This window comes from Mirounga angustirostris, unplaced genomic scaffold (genome assembly GCF_029215605.1).
Source record: "Mirounga angustirostris isolate CCGP_5_RB_7025 unplaced genomic scaffold, mMirAng1.0.hap1 SCAF_16, whole genome shotgun sequence".
NCBI lineage: Eukaryota > Metazoa > Chordata > Mammalia > Carnivora > Phocidae > Mirounga > Mirounga angustirostris.
This window is the reverse complement of record NW_026991724.1, coordinates 15,950,337-15,962,830: the sequence shown is the minus strand read 5'-3', so window position 1 is coordinate 15,962,830 and position 12,494 is coordinate 15,950,337. Positions and strand designations below refer to the sequence as shown.

At 38.9% G+C, this 12,494-nt stretch overlaps 1 protein-coding gene across 1 annotated transcript in view; it reads left to right on the top strand.

Annotated features, from left to right (window-relative positions):
- Window positions 1–12,494, top strand: part of ZFHX3 (zinc finger homeobox 3) — a 1,392,145-nt gene that overhangs the window by 356,617 nt on the left and 1,023,034 nt on the right. Inside the window, exon 5 of the mRNA XM_064580652.1 lies at window positions 7,810–7,884. The gene's annotated coding sequence lies outside the window, so the exon portion shown is untranslated. The remainder of the gene's footprint in view (window positions 1–7,809; window positions 7,885–12,494) is intronic.

The window sequence follows — 12,494 nt, the reverse complement described above, 5'->3', positions numbered from 1 at the left end:
GTATATTAGCAACAAATAGAAAATACTTTTTTTTAAAGATTTTATTTATTTATTTGACAGAGAGACACAGCCAAAGAGGGAACACAGGCAGGGGGAGTGGGAAAGGGAGAGAGGCAGGCTTCCCGCTGAGCAGGGAGCCCGATGCGGGGCTCGATCCCAGGACCCTGGGATCATGACCTGAGCCAAAGGCAGATGCTTAATGACTGAGCCACCCAGGTGCCCCTAGAAAATACATTTTAAAATACATATCATTTCTGGGGTGCCTGGGTGGCTCTGTTGATTAAGCGTCTAACTCTTGATTTTGGTTCAGGTTGTGATCTCAGGGTTGTGAGATTGAGCCCCGCTTCCGGCTCCACGCTGGGTGTGGAGCCTGCTTAAGATTCTCTCTTTGCCCTTCCCCTCCTCTCTCTCTATGTGTGTGTACATGCGTGCACACACACACATACACACACCATTTCTAAGAGTACCAAAAATATGAATAACCTAGGAACAAATCTAGCTAAAGTTGTATAAAGCCGCTAACCTTAAAGTTAAAAACTTAATTGAACAGTATGAAAAAGGATTTAAATAGACAAGTATTGCATGTTCATGAAATATAACAGTTCTCTAAAAATTAAAGCTTCAATGCAGTCTCAGTCAGCAACTCAACTTAATCTCAACTTAAAAAAAGAAACTTGGGTGGCTCAGTCGGTTAAGCGACTGCCTTCGGCTCAGGTCATGATCCTGGAGTCCCGGGATCAAGTCCCGCATCGGGCTCCCTGCTCAGCAGGGAGTCTGCTTCTCCCTCTGACCGTCCTCCCTCTCATGTTCTCTGTCTCTCATTCTCTCTCTCTCAAATAAATAAATAAAATCTTAAAAAAAAAAAAGATTCTTTAAAAAAAAAAAAGAAACTTAAGGACACCTGGGTGGCTTAGTCGGTTAAGCGTCTGCCTTCAGCTCAGGTCATGATCCCAGGGTCCTGGGATCGAGCCCTGCATGAGGCTCCCTGCTCAGCAGAGAGACTTCTTCCCCCTCTCCTTCTACCTGCTTCTCCTTCTTCCTCTGCCGTTCCCCCTGCTTGTGCTCTCTCTCTGTGTGTCAAATAAATAAGTAAAATCCTTAAAACAATAAAAAAAGAAAAACGTAGTTGGGACTTACCAGATGTTAAGGTATGTTATTAGGCCATGCTGATCCAGTGTAGTAATGGTACAGATATAAAGAGGCCAATAGAACAAAATAGAAAACCAAGAAATAGAATAACTCATATGTATATATTAGATACATAACAGAAATGGCTTTATAGATCAGTGAGGAAAGGAGAGACTTTCCCGTAAATGGTTTTGGGAAAATTGGTTATTTATATGAAAAAAATAAATGAAGTTGAACCTCTAGCTCATAATATACAAAATAATTCCAGGTAGAACAAAGACCTGAAGATGTAAAAGGAAAGGTAATAAAGCTTTTAGAAAGATATTTTAGAAGATAATTGTGGGAAAATTTCTTAAACAAGGCACAAAAGCACTAACTGTAAGAATAATAAATAGAACTGCATTAAAATTAACAACTTCTATTTATCATGAGATACCATAAAGAGAATGAGAAGAAAGCACATCTCACTGAAAAGATACTTGTAGGGACGCCTGGGTGGCTCAGTCGTTAAGCATCTGCCTTTGGCTCGGGTCATGATCCCAGGGTCCTGGGATCAAGCCCCACATTGGATTCCTTGCTCAGCGGGGAGCCTGCATCTCCCTCTGCCTACTACTCCCCCTGCTTGTGCACTCTCTCTCTCTCTGACAAATAAATAAAATCTTTAAAAAAAAATACTTGTGGGGCGCCTGGGTGGCTCAGTCGTTAAGCGTCTGCCTTCGGCTCGGGTCATGGTCCCGGGGCCCTGGGATCGAGCGCCGCGTCGGGCTCCCTGCTCAGCGGGAAGCCTGCTTCTCCCTCTGCCACTCCCCCTGCTTGTGTTCCCTCTCTCACTGCATCTCTCTCTGTCAAGTAAATAAATAAAATCTTTAAAAAAAAAAATAAAATAAAAAAAATACTTGTAACACATACTGACAAAAGAGTAATATCCAGAACATATAAAGAATTCTGGCAAATGAATAAGGAAAAGACTAATCCAGTGAGAAAATGGATGATAATTCTCGACCCGTTAAGCAAAAGAGCAAACCCAGTAAACATATGAAAAAATGCTTAACGCCACTTGTAATGAGGTCATTACAAATTAAAACCCTCAAGTGATATCATTGCACACCGAACACCTTATCAACAATTTAAAAAGTTGGCAAAGATGAAGATCATTGGGAACTTTGCTAATGAGAGTGTTAATTGAGACCACCATATTGGAGAAGAGTTGGGTTTACTTGGTTAAGTTGAGCTCACTTGTATACCCAAGACATACCATCCTCACTCCTGGCTACATATACCCTAGAGAAAATCTTGTTCGTGAGTACTAGGAAACATGAACAGGAATGTTCATGCTAGAACTATTGATAATAGCCCCAAACTAGAAATAAATGAATGTCCATCAGCAAAAACTGGTCAATAAAGACTGATATATTCATAAAATGGAATACTACACAACAATGAAAATGACTGGACCATGGCTGCACATGACCGAATTGGTGAATCTTTTAATATTGAGGAACTGAAACAAGCTCTGAAGAGTAAGGATTTTATTAGTATAAAAACAGGCAAAATTAAAATCTTGTTAGGATTAATATGCAGATAGAAAAACTATATGATAAAAAGGTCAGGACAGTAGGAACCTCTTATAGGGCATGAGAAGGAAAGGATGATGGTGGAGTTCAGGACAGGGAGGCATGGGGTGGTTTCTAAGGTGTTGGCAAAGTTCTGCTGCTTAACCTGGTTAGAGGTTATGTGGGTGTTTTTATGATTTTTCTTTCAACTATACATCTGTGTTTACACTGTTCTATATATGCAATATATTTCAGGGTTAAAAAATACATTTTTATCTCTTAAGTATTTAATAAAGCAATTGCAGAAAAAGAAATGTGAACCTGGAACCTATAAAGGTTACTTTTAAATATTGCTCCTTTAGGAAAAAAGTAGTATTTTTGTCCCTTTACTTATATACACAAATGTTGATGTTAAGTATCATTATTAATCAGTGTTAAGTCAGTTCTTCATAGATTTGGCATAGTGTTATATTAAAAATTCATGATTCTAAAATCCTAAAACAGCTATTTTCATGGTTCTCAGAGGCTGAGTTTCACTGGCCAACATATATTTTACTGCAGGTTGTCACCATCATGGACAAGGTTGACCAAAATCCTCGAAAAAGGCTTGTACAGGGCTGAGAATGCCCCAGAATGCATTGCTAGGAGTACCCCTACATTTATAACCCTGAGTGAAACTCCATTTTGCTATTTTAACATTGAAGCTTTGCTTTGGGGAACAAAATTTCCGCATTAAAAAAAAAGCAACAAAACAGCAATTATGTAAATTGAATGGAAGAAAACCAGTAGTGTCCTGTTTGAGGTAATTTTCCTCATAATGAGTGTTGGGGGAAGAGGAGAATGGGAAGGACTGGAGGTTAAAAATGGGAAATTGTGTATGTGTATGTAATAAGCTTGCACAGAAAGCAGATGCACGGTGTGGAAGTCATGTATAGAGGCAATAATCTGTGACAGAAAGATTTACATAATATTCTTTCAGGGCAAGTTCCCCATTTTAAAAAGTGAAATGCAGATGGCAGGCCTGACTGTAATGAATCTAAATCAGGTAAATAATTTGCACTCTCAGATTGTTCCCCCCCACCACCATCCACACTTGGCTAGTGGATCTATTACAGCTTAGAGGGTAAAGAGAACTGAAGTTACCTTGACATGCATGTGTGGCATAAGTGAAAACATTGCATTTCGAAAGGCACAATGGTCCTGATAGACATTCACAATTTTGATCTTGCAGATCATAATTAATAATTGGTGAATTTATAAGTGGAAGATAAATTTCCCTAAATCACCAAAGGAATGTTGTTTTACACACACACACACACACACACACAAACCTCTCAAAACTGGCTTAGAGGACTCCAGGTTTAATGGGATGCTGATTCTCCCTGCACTAAGTTTGTGCCATAAGATGAACATTATGTTAAACAGATATCAGTAACCCTTTCTCTCTTCTCTTTAACAGTAGATTTCCATTAGGTACTGGGATGCCTTTTGGCGCTAAAGAAGGAAAACCAAGAACACAAGACGCTGTTCACCTTATGTGATGTCACTCACAATTGGATAGGAATGAGATCCAGCTGCCTTATTTCCTTTAAATGTGATGACAATTCCTATATTTTAAGCTTTCCCTGCTTGTATTTATAAACACCTCTCTTGTCTGTAATGCTATTATAACTCATATAATTCTGAGTGACTTTTCCTTCGCTTACAAATTGCAGCTGGAGGTCTTTTTTTGTGTGTGTGGGTGCATCTGATGCAGAGAGGCTAATAGACTTGACTCCAGCAGCCCCTGATACCAGGCCTGTGGTTTCTAACTTTTTATGGTGCAGTAGTCATAAGCTGTTGCAAAGTCTTGACTTGGATACTTAATACCCTGTCTCAATTATACAATTTTCAATTAACCTACAAACCTCTTAGTTAGTGTAATGCTTAACTAGAGCTAGAGTAATTAACTGCCTATAATTACTGCACAAAGCAATTTAAAATATTGTTTCACATGTGTGGGAATTAAAAAAAAAAGTCTTTAAAACTTGGTTTTTTTCTCCTTTGAATATTGTACGTGAATGATATTGTCCGTTGTAGGTACATGGTATTTCTTTTTTGAGGTAAACACAAAATACTGAAAGGGAAGCAAATCGTAGAATGTACCCCAGATACCAGTGTTGTTGTGTGTTTTCAATCTTTTCACTTTTCTTTTAGGTCATCAATGTGGGTACCAGAATAAGATGGGCAAAGGAGAGAATTCTAATGTGGTTTTAAAAAAGCCACACAGTTTATTTGGTGAGGGAGGGTATCTGATTTGCCAAGGCACGTCCCTGTTTCAGATGCAAGCAATCGTCAATTACTGCTGCACATTTATCATCATAAAATGCTTATTGTGACTTTTTTTAAGGAAAGCAAAAATTTATATATGTATACGCACACACACATGCACATAAAGGGCAGAGCAAGGAGCCGTCTCTCAAGGCTAGGCTATTACTTGCCCCTGCTTTGAAGAAAAGGCTTTCTCAATGGGATTATGTCCTCTCTCATAACCTATCAGTTGTCTGATCAGAAATTCATAACGCAGCCCATCTATCGCTCAGCTTGGCCAGGGCTGCAGGATGGAATTTAAATAGGCAAATGCCAGACTTGGGTTTTGACATTCTCTCTGTCTCTCTCAATCTTCCTCTTTCTCCGATCTTCCTCCCAGTCATACTCTCTTTTCCTTTTTCTTACCTTTTTTGTTTGTTTGTTTTTAAATTCCTCCACATACCACCATTTTATATTAGGCATGAACTAACGTGATGCAAAGTTATCAGGAAATGGAGAATGGATGTGAGTGGAAAGGCAGAGGGAGGGAGGATGAACAAGAATGAGATGGGAGGAAATTGTAAATTGTTGCTGTCATACCCTCCTTGGGACAGTAAAACCGGGTTGCTTTTTTTTTTTTTTTTTCATTTAGAAGGAAGTATTTCAGGATAAATTACCACATATCCTTACTCAACCAGCAAGATGGCTGTGTATGTATGGTTTACATGTGTCTGGATTATACCCCTTCTTTCTGTGTGGCTGGTATGGAGAAAATGCATTTGAATCTGTACCTTGTCAATCTTGGCTTCCTTTGGTCGCATGGCTACCAAGGGTGTCGGTTCTATAGAGTTATAACTTGGTGACATTTAACTTTGGTCTGATAAAGGAGTAATTCAGGTTCTCTCTTCCTTCTCATCTTCTCTAACAACAGTAAAAGTGAATCAGATTTTTCTCTAAGTCCAAAAACCACAGTGGAAGGGAAAACTTGTTTAATTGGTAATACATTAAAACTATCCGTAGAACTTAAATGTGGAAAGTTGAGGACTTTGTGTTCAGGCAGATGGGTGAATGTTAATCACACTGGTGGGGCTCTGCTGCACATGATTAAAAAATGAAAATTTCTGTGAGAAAACTGCCTATTGTCCTGCCTCTCTCCTTTAAAGAAGGTGGGAACATTCATTCAACTTTGTGTCAGATTGCTGGCTTTTAAATGTCCTGCTCTCCTTCTTCTCCCTCCCCAGTATCTTCACTGGGCTAGAAAGTGAATCTTGAACTAGGAGTTTCACTGTGTTTGTGCTAAAATCCCTCTCCTTGTGGCTACTTCTAGAAAATTATACCCCTTGATTTTAATGTTTCTGTCAGTAATGCTTAGTTAAAAAGACACATTTATAAGTAGTTATTTTTTTTTTTTGAATCACCGTCAATTTACTGGTATTTAAATTTATTTCGGAGGACACACTTCAAATAAATTTTGTCCACATGGGAAAATGTATGGTATGGAGGATATCGCACAATTTGTAACCAATACCCTAGCCTTAATAAAAATGACATTCTGCCCTATAACATACTATTTCTGCCTGGAGAAGCACAGTGTTGCATACCAGAAAATGTTGCATATCAGAAAATGTTGCTAAATATTTCTGTATTTAAAATTATCCCTGCAAATACTACAACCTCCTTACTGTCTTAGGATGTTGAAAACTCATTGGCTTTCACTGATGAGAGCTTTGATAGCCAGAAGCAGAAGGATCAGAGGAGCTGGTCCCATTTGTCCAGTGAAGCTGCTCACTGACTCACCTGGCACAGAGTTTCCTTTGTTGCCATGTTCGTTTTAAATGTCTTCACTAAGTTATAGGCACTTGACCCAGGGAGAATTCAATTAGTGCAGTATTTAGTCCAGTTGCTATAGAAAAAAAATAAATTTAAGCCAAACTCACTGAAGACCCAGAAAAGTCTCCTTCTTTCTGAGGTTTGTATTGGTAAATAAGGGAGCCCTTATATTTATTTACTCTCCTTGGCATTTTCTCCATTGCTTCAGAGTTTGATGAGCATACCCTCCAAGTGTTGCTCTTTTACCGGAAGGTCTAACCGTACATTTCTGGTGGGTCAGTGTGTCTTTTTTTTTTTAGCCAACAGCTTTAATGAGATAGAATTTGCATATTATACCACTCACCGCTTAAAGTGCGTAATTCAGTGATTTCCAACATATTCAAAGTTGTGCAGTCATGATCACAATTAGTTTTAGAACATTTTTATCATCCCCAAAATAAATCCCATACCTATGCAGTCATTCCCGTTTCTTCCCAACTCCCTATACCTTATCCCCATTTCTAGGTTACCACTATTCTACTTTTTGTCTTTATGGATTTGCCTGTTTTGGACATTTCCTATAAATGGAATTACACAATATATTATGCTAATAGAACAGTGTTGGAGGTGGATTGTCCCTCCTCAAGTCCATGGACCCCATTTAAGAGCATCATCTGTTTGGCAGACATTCTTTGTATGATCAGGCAGATTTAGGGGAGAAGAGGTAAAAAGATGTCCCTTGAAGCTGACACCGTGGGTTGCTGTGTCTTCACTGTTCCCAAAATTTTCCTGTTTTCCAATACTATTTCTTTTCTTCCTTAATGCATTTTGGTAAGGGAAAAGACCAGTAGAGTCTACATATTGCTTTCCAAAAAGCAAATATTCATTCAGTAATTGCTGGGATTTACATGTAAGTCATTTATTTGTTACTATAAAATAGAATTTTACAGTCTAAAATAAATTAGGATGGGTCCAAAAGAAATAAAAAATTGTGAATATGACTTTATATCTTAACTGGTTTGCCTTGCAGTTCACCTCTGCTACAAGCCAGGTGAAGACGGATGAAAGTCGTGGCCGTCCCTTAGGATTCTCTTCAAGTCGGTCGGTAGGTAGATAGATGGATAAATAGATAAGTAAAAGCCACAGACAGAGCCCCAAAGATGCTTTTTAGGAACCAAGTGGCCACTGGTCACCTTTTCTCCCTGCCTATTTACACACACATTTTCTTGTCTTCCTGGTAGCTTCCTTTAGGCTGGCTATGTAAGTGCAAGACAGTTTGTCTTACTCTCGTCAAGCTTGATATGTATCCAAGCCTTCCTTTGTGACCCTAATTTTTCCATTTTTAGACCAGAATCTTCCAGCAGCCACATGCAAGTCTGGTATCTTTTGCAGACCTTCTTTGCCCTGCAGGACTTGTGCAAATGCAGCTGACGCATTGGGCCATTCTTAAGATTGTTTCCCATACCCGCCCTCCCATTTCCTACTTCGGGGTGTCTGACATTCTGAGCTTCCGAGAGACCTCCTTGGAGAGAAGCCCAAGCAGACAACTATGTCTTTCCTCTGTTTTCTTCCAGAGGGGAGTCACAATACAGTTCAAACACATCAAACTTTCTTAGTTCATGTGGCAACATTTCTAGCCAGGTAATGCATGTTATATTTCAGTGGACCTTTACTGTTCTTGTTTGTTTGTTTGTTTGTTTGTTTTCCTTTTCTCTATTCCTTCCTTCCTGCTTTGGTTGTTTTCCTTCTTTTTTTTATCTTGGGAAACTTATTTTAAGGGCAACAGAATTTGTTGGAAAACCAATTTTACACACACAGTGATCTTTATCTCTGTATTATTATAAACAAGAAGTACTAGGGATACATGGGACAGAAAGCACACTAAATTTATTTCTCATTTTCAGTTAAATGCCATGATCTAATTCTGTCTTAAGAGTAAGAAGAAATACTGGGTTTTGTGGTGCTGGGGTAGGAATGGGCATATACCTGGGGTATAAAGCTGGCCCTCAGATGTCACCCCTCACTGCCTTGATTTCATAACCTGGGATGCCTGGGCAGCAGGTGAGGCTTGGGGACAACCAGAGCTTCCCTTAAGTAGTAGGTTACAAGCCAAGACTTCAAAAATGGATTTCTCAGTTCATGGACATCCTCATGAGTCATTTCTATCACCAAAAGGGAATACAAACCAGGCTTTTCTCTTTTCTTTTCCACAGTGTCAATTAGGAAATTAAAGCTAAAAATCTAGAAGAAGAAAGAAATTCACATGTGTGACAGAAGCAGAGTATGCAGCTCAAAATTGAACTCCTGAAATTAGGTCAAGTGGGGTTTCTTTGCCTTAGTGAAGAAGTTGTTGATTCAGAGAAGCCTATGAGAGGAGAAGTTTAGCCACACAAGGACTGTCAGGGTTCCCCAGATGTCAGTTGACATGAATTTGTCCTTTGAGATTTAAGTTGATGGTTAGATAACATCCTATAGGAAACCTGAAGATCTCACCAAAAATGCAATTAATTTCTGGGGACTGTGTTTCTGTGGCCCCTCCTGGCTCTAAGTACTTGATTCCAGTGACTTCCAGGTCCCCACAAAAACCGTACTCTATCAAGCTTGTTTTTCACTCCTGGAAGTCTCTGCATTCCATAGCAACCTAATTAGGGAAGTCAGCCCTTACCTTCATTTTCCCCAAACCACTTACATAAGATACGCTTTAGCAACCCACTTGGTTAAAGGTTTAGAGGCAAAAGGAATTTACTTCGCAGTGATACAAGCAACTTTATAATGAATAATCTATTTTTTCAAGGGAATCTTTAGCCTCTTAACTACAGAAACTTGACTACTTTTCTTTGAATCACTCACTTCTTTTTCTATTTGATACTCATTTCTTGTCTCCTTCTCCCACCTCCTGATTTCTATGTTTGTACATGAAAAACAGTTTAGCATTTTCTTTTTGTTGTTTTTATCTTGCAATTTGGCTCATTTTCCACATGTAAAGTGGCATATGAGAGTGTTTCCTATCCGAAGATGGTTTATTCCTGAGTGTGAATGCTACTGCTTGCTGTTAAAAAAAGTCACTCTGTTACATAGCTCTCTGAGGATGATGATGGCAAAACAAAATCAAGCCACTCTTTTTTCCAATAACAACTTTGGAATAATCCTGTCATGTTTTCCTGGGTTGTTCAACTTGTGAACACTCTATATGACATTTATAGTTTTTGTATTGCATCAGTGAGTTGATTTTAAATCACTGAAATCTTTCTGTTTAAATTCTTAAAGTGGAAAAGTAGGGTTTTTCTTTTTTTCCCCTCCAAGAGTAGGAAGCAATTGAAGGCACAAAGAAATAAAAAAAGGAAGGAACTGTTTGAAGTTTCCAGAAGTAAATATGAGAAAGTTGTTTTGGATCCTGCTAATAAATAAAAATGGTGTCTGCTGAAGTCAATATTAAGCATTTCTCAGGCTAGTTATGAAGCTTTACAAATGAATAGGTAAATAAATCCTGGTGATGACAAAAATGAAAGAAAGAAATCCAAACTCATTTGAAATATATTTTGAAACCAAAGTTATTTAAAAAATGAAATTTCAGGGGTGCCTGGGTGGCTCAGTGGGCTGGGTGTCCAACTCTTGATTTCAGCTCAGGTCATGATCTCAGGGTTGTGAGATTGAACCCCACATCGGGCTCCATGCTGGGTGTGGAACCTGCTTGAGATTCTCTCTCTCTCTCCCCCCCCACCTTCTCCCTCCCTCCCTCCCCCTCCCTCTGCTCTCCCCATTCCCTCTCTCTAAAAATATTTTTAAAAAATTTTAAAAATGAAATTTAGAGGACGGTACCCAATATTGCCTGTATAGAGAAGTGATTAATGTCTGAAAATTCACAAAACTTTACAAAAAGATACTGTTTCTTAGCAATTACTAGGTTCCACAAAGCTATTACATGACATAGAAACAATGAGTAAAAGTTTAAAAATTACTATCAGAATTAAATGAAAGCAGATCCTGGGCAAAATTTCTGTTCTGATGAAAATAGATTGTTAGACTCTCTCTGCCTTTTGTGTTTTGGTTTGGTCAACCTGTATCCAAAATTTAGCTTGATGGGTTTCTGATCAAGTAAAAATCCAATGTAGAAAATCAGAATCACAACTTTTTGGAGCCTATAATAATATTTTCATGTGCACTTCATTTTGCTGGCCAGAAGCCTGCTGGTTTTCATCTGTATTTCTCCACTGTGTGTGTAAAGCTTCATTCCTCCTTGTTTGTAAATCTTGGTAGGAATTACTTGTAGGTTAGCAGAGTTTTCATGATGTCATTAGATATTTCCTGATGATAACTCCTGGACATCTCATACCCACTCTATCTCCACATGAATATTTCAAATTGGTGAGACTGGGAAATACAAGGCTTAATCTCTTGTTCAAACATCTTGAAAGGTCTAGACATTTAATATGTGCACACACTTCTGAGAGGGCTCCAGTGGTGTTGAAAACTAGTTTAGTTTGGCATGCAAAACAGCTGAAGGATCTGTACCCCTGACATAAATATTTCCTACTGTTCAGTGGGGTTTTTTTAGATGGTATCCTGTAAGAGAACATAAAGGGAGTTTCTTGAGAGCTCCAGTGCTTTTAACAGAATAAAACAAGAGAACGAGATTATTTGAGCGCTTATCCTTAAACTGAAAACTATAGCAAAGTTGGTTTGGTAGAAATGTACTATTTCCTGTATTTACAGGAGGCTTTCCGAACCTATGAATATGTTTTCTCTGTGTATGTAGTTGTGCGTGCGTGTGTGTGTGTGTGTGTGTAGGTGTTAATTATTGATGATGGATGTTTGTTTACCTTACAGATTCAATGAGCTAAGTTTTATTTGTGGTTAGGGAAGATACAGAAGCAACAGCAACTACAATACAGATTAAGCAATATCGTATCTGCCATGCCTGGTCCAATATAAATACTTCTAGAGAAAGATGATGGAGTGTCAGTCAATCACAGGAATTTCCCGACTTTAGTGTGAGTGGTGGATACTCATCATTCATCCCTCATGTTTTTTGGTTAGCTGATAGTGACAGAAATATTGGGATTATTCGGCAGCATTATAAAAGACAGAACTCACATCCAGTGTTTTCAGTATTACCCTGCTCACTGAGGATGGCATTCATTCTTTCTTCTCTGCTAGCATCCTTCCTTTTGTAAGTTCGAGGTGGCTTTTTCTTGGCCATACAATGCCCTTCCCCAGCCCTGTGGAGTACATTATTTATCACAATGCACCTGAATGTATCTGTTTGCATGTTGTGTTCCAATGTGGGTAGTTGCAGGGAAGTTTCCATCGTAGTGAATGTGACCATGAGCACCTTCCTTGCAGTTGGTGACCTGTAATTCAAATAAGTCCCGTGACCCATAAGGGAAGCTGCAGGGGAAATCACTCAAGGCAGTCACAGTGTTTTCCCCCGCTGTACCAAAGGGAGATGGGTATACAGTGCCTTTAGCCTCTAGGGCAGTGATTCTTAACTTACTTAGGGTCATGGATTCCTTTGAGAATCTGATGAAAGCTATGTCCATATGCACATGTACACACATATACTCTTACTCTCACACATCTGCATATCCTGTCTCTGCCTTTCTCTCTCTCTCTCTCTCTCTCACATGCACACCCCCCTCGTTTTATGCAGTATTTCAGAGCATTCTTGTACTCCGTGATGCCCATCAATGATCCTTTTGAGGTTTAAGCATCCAG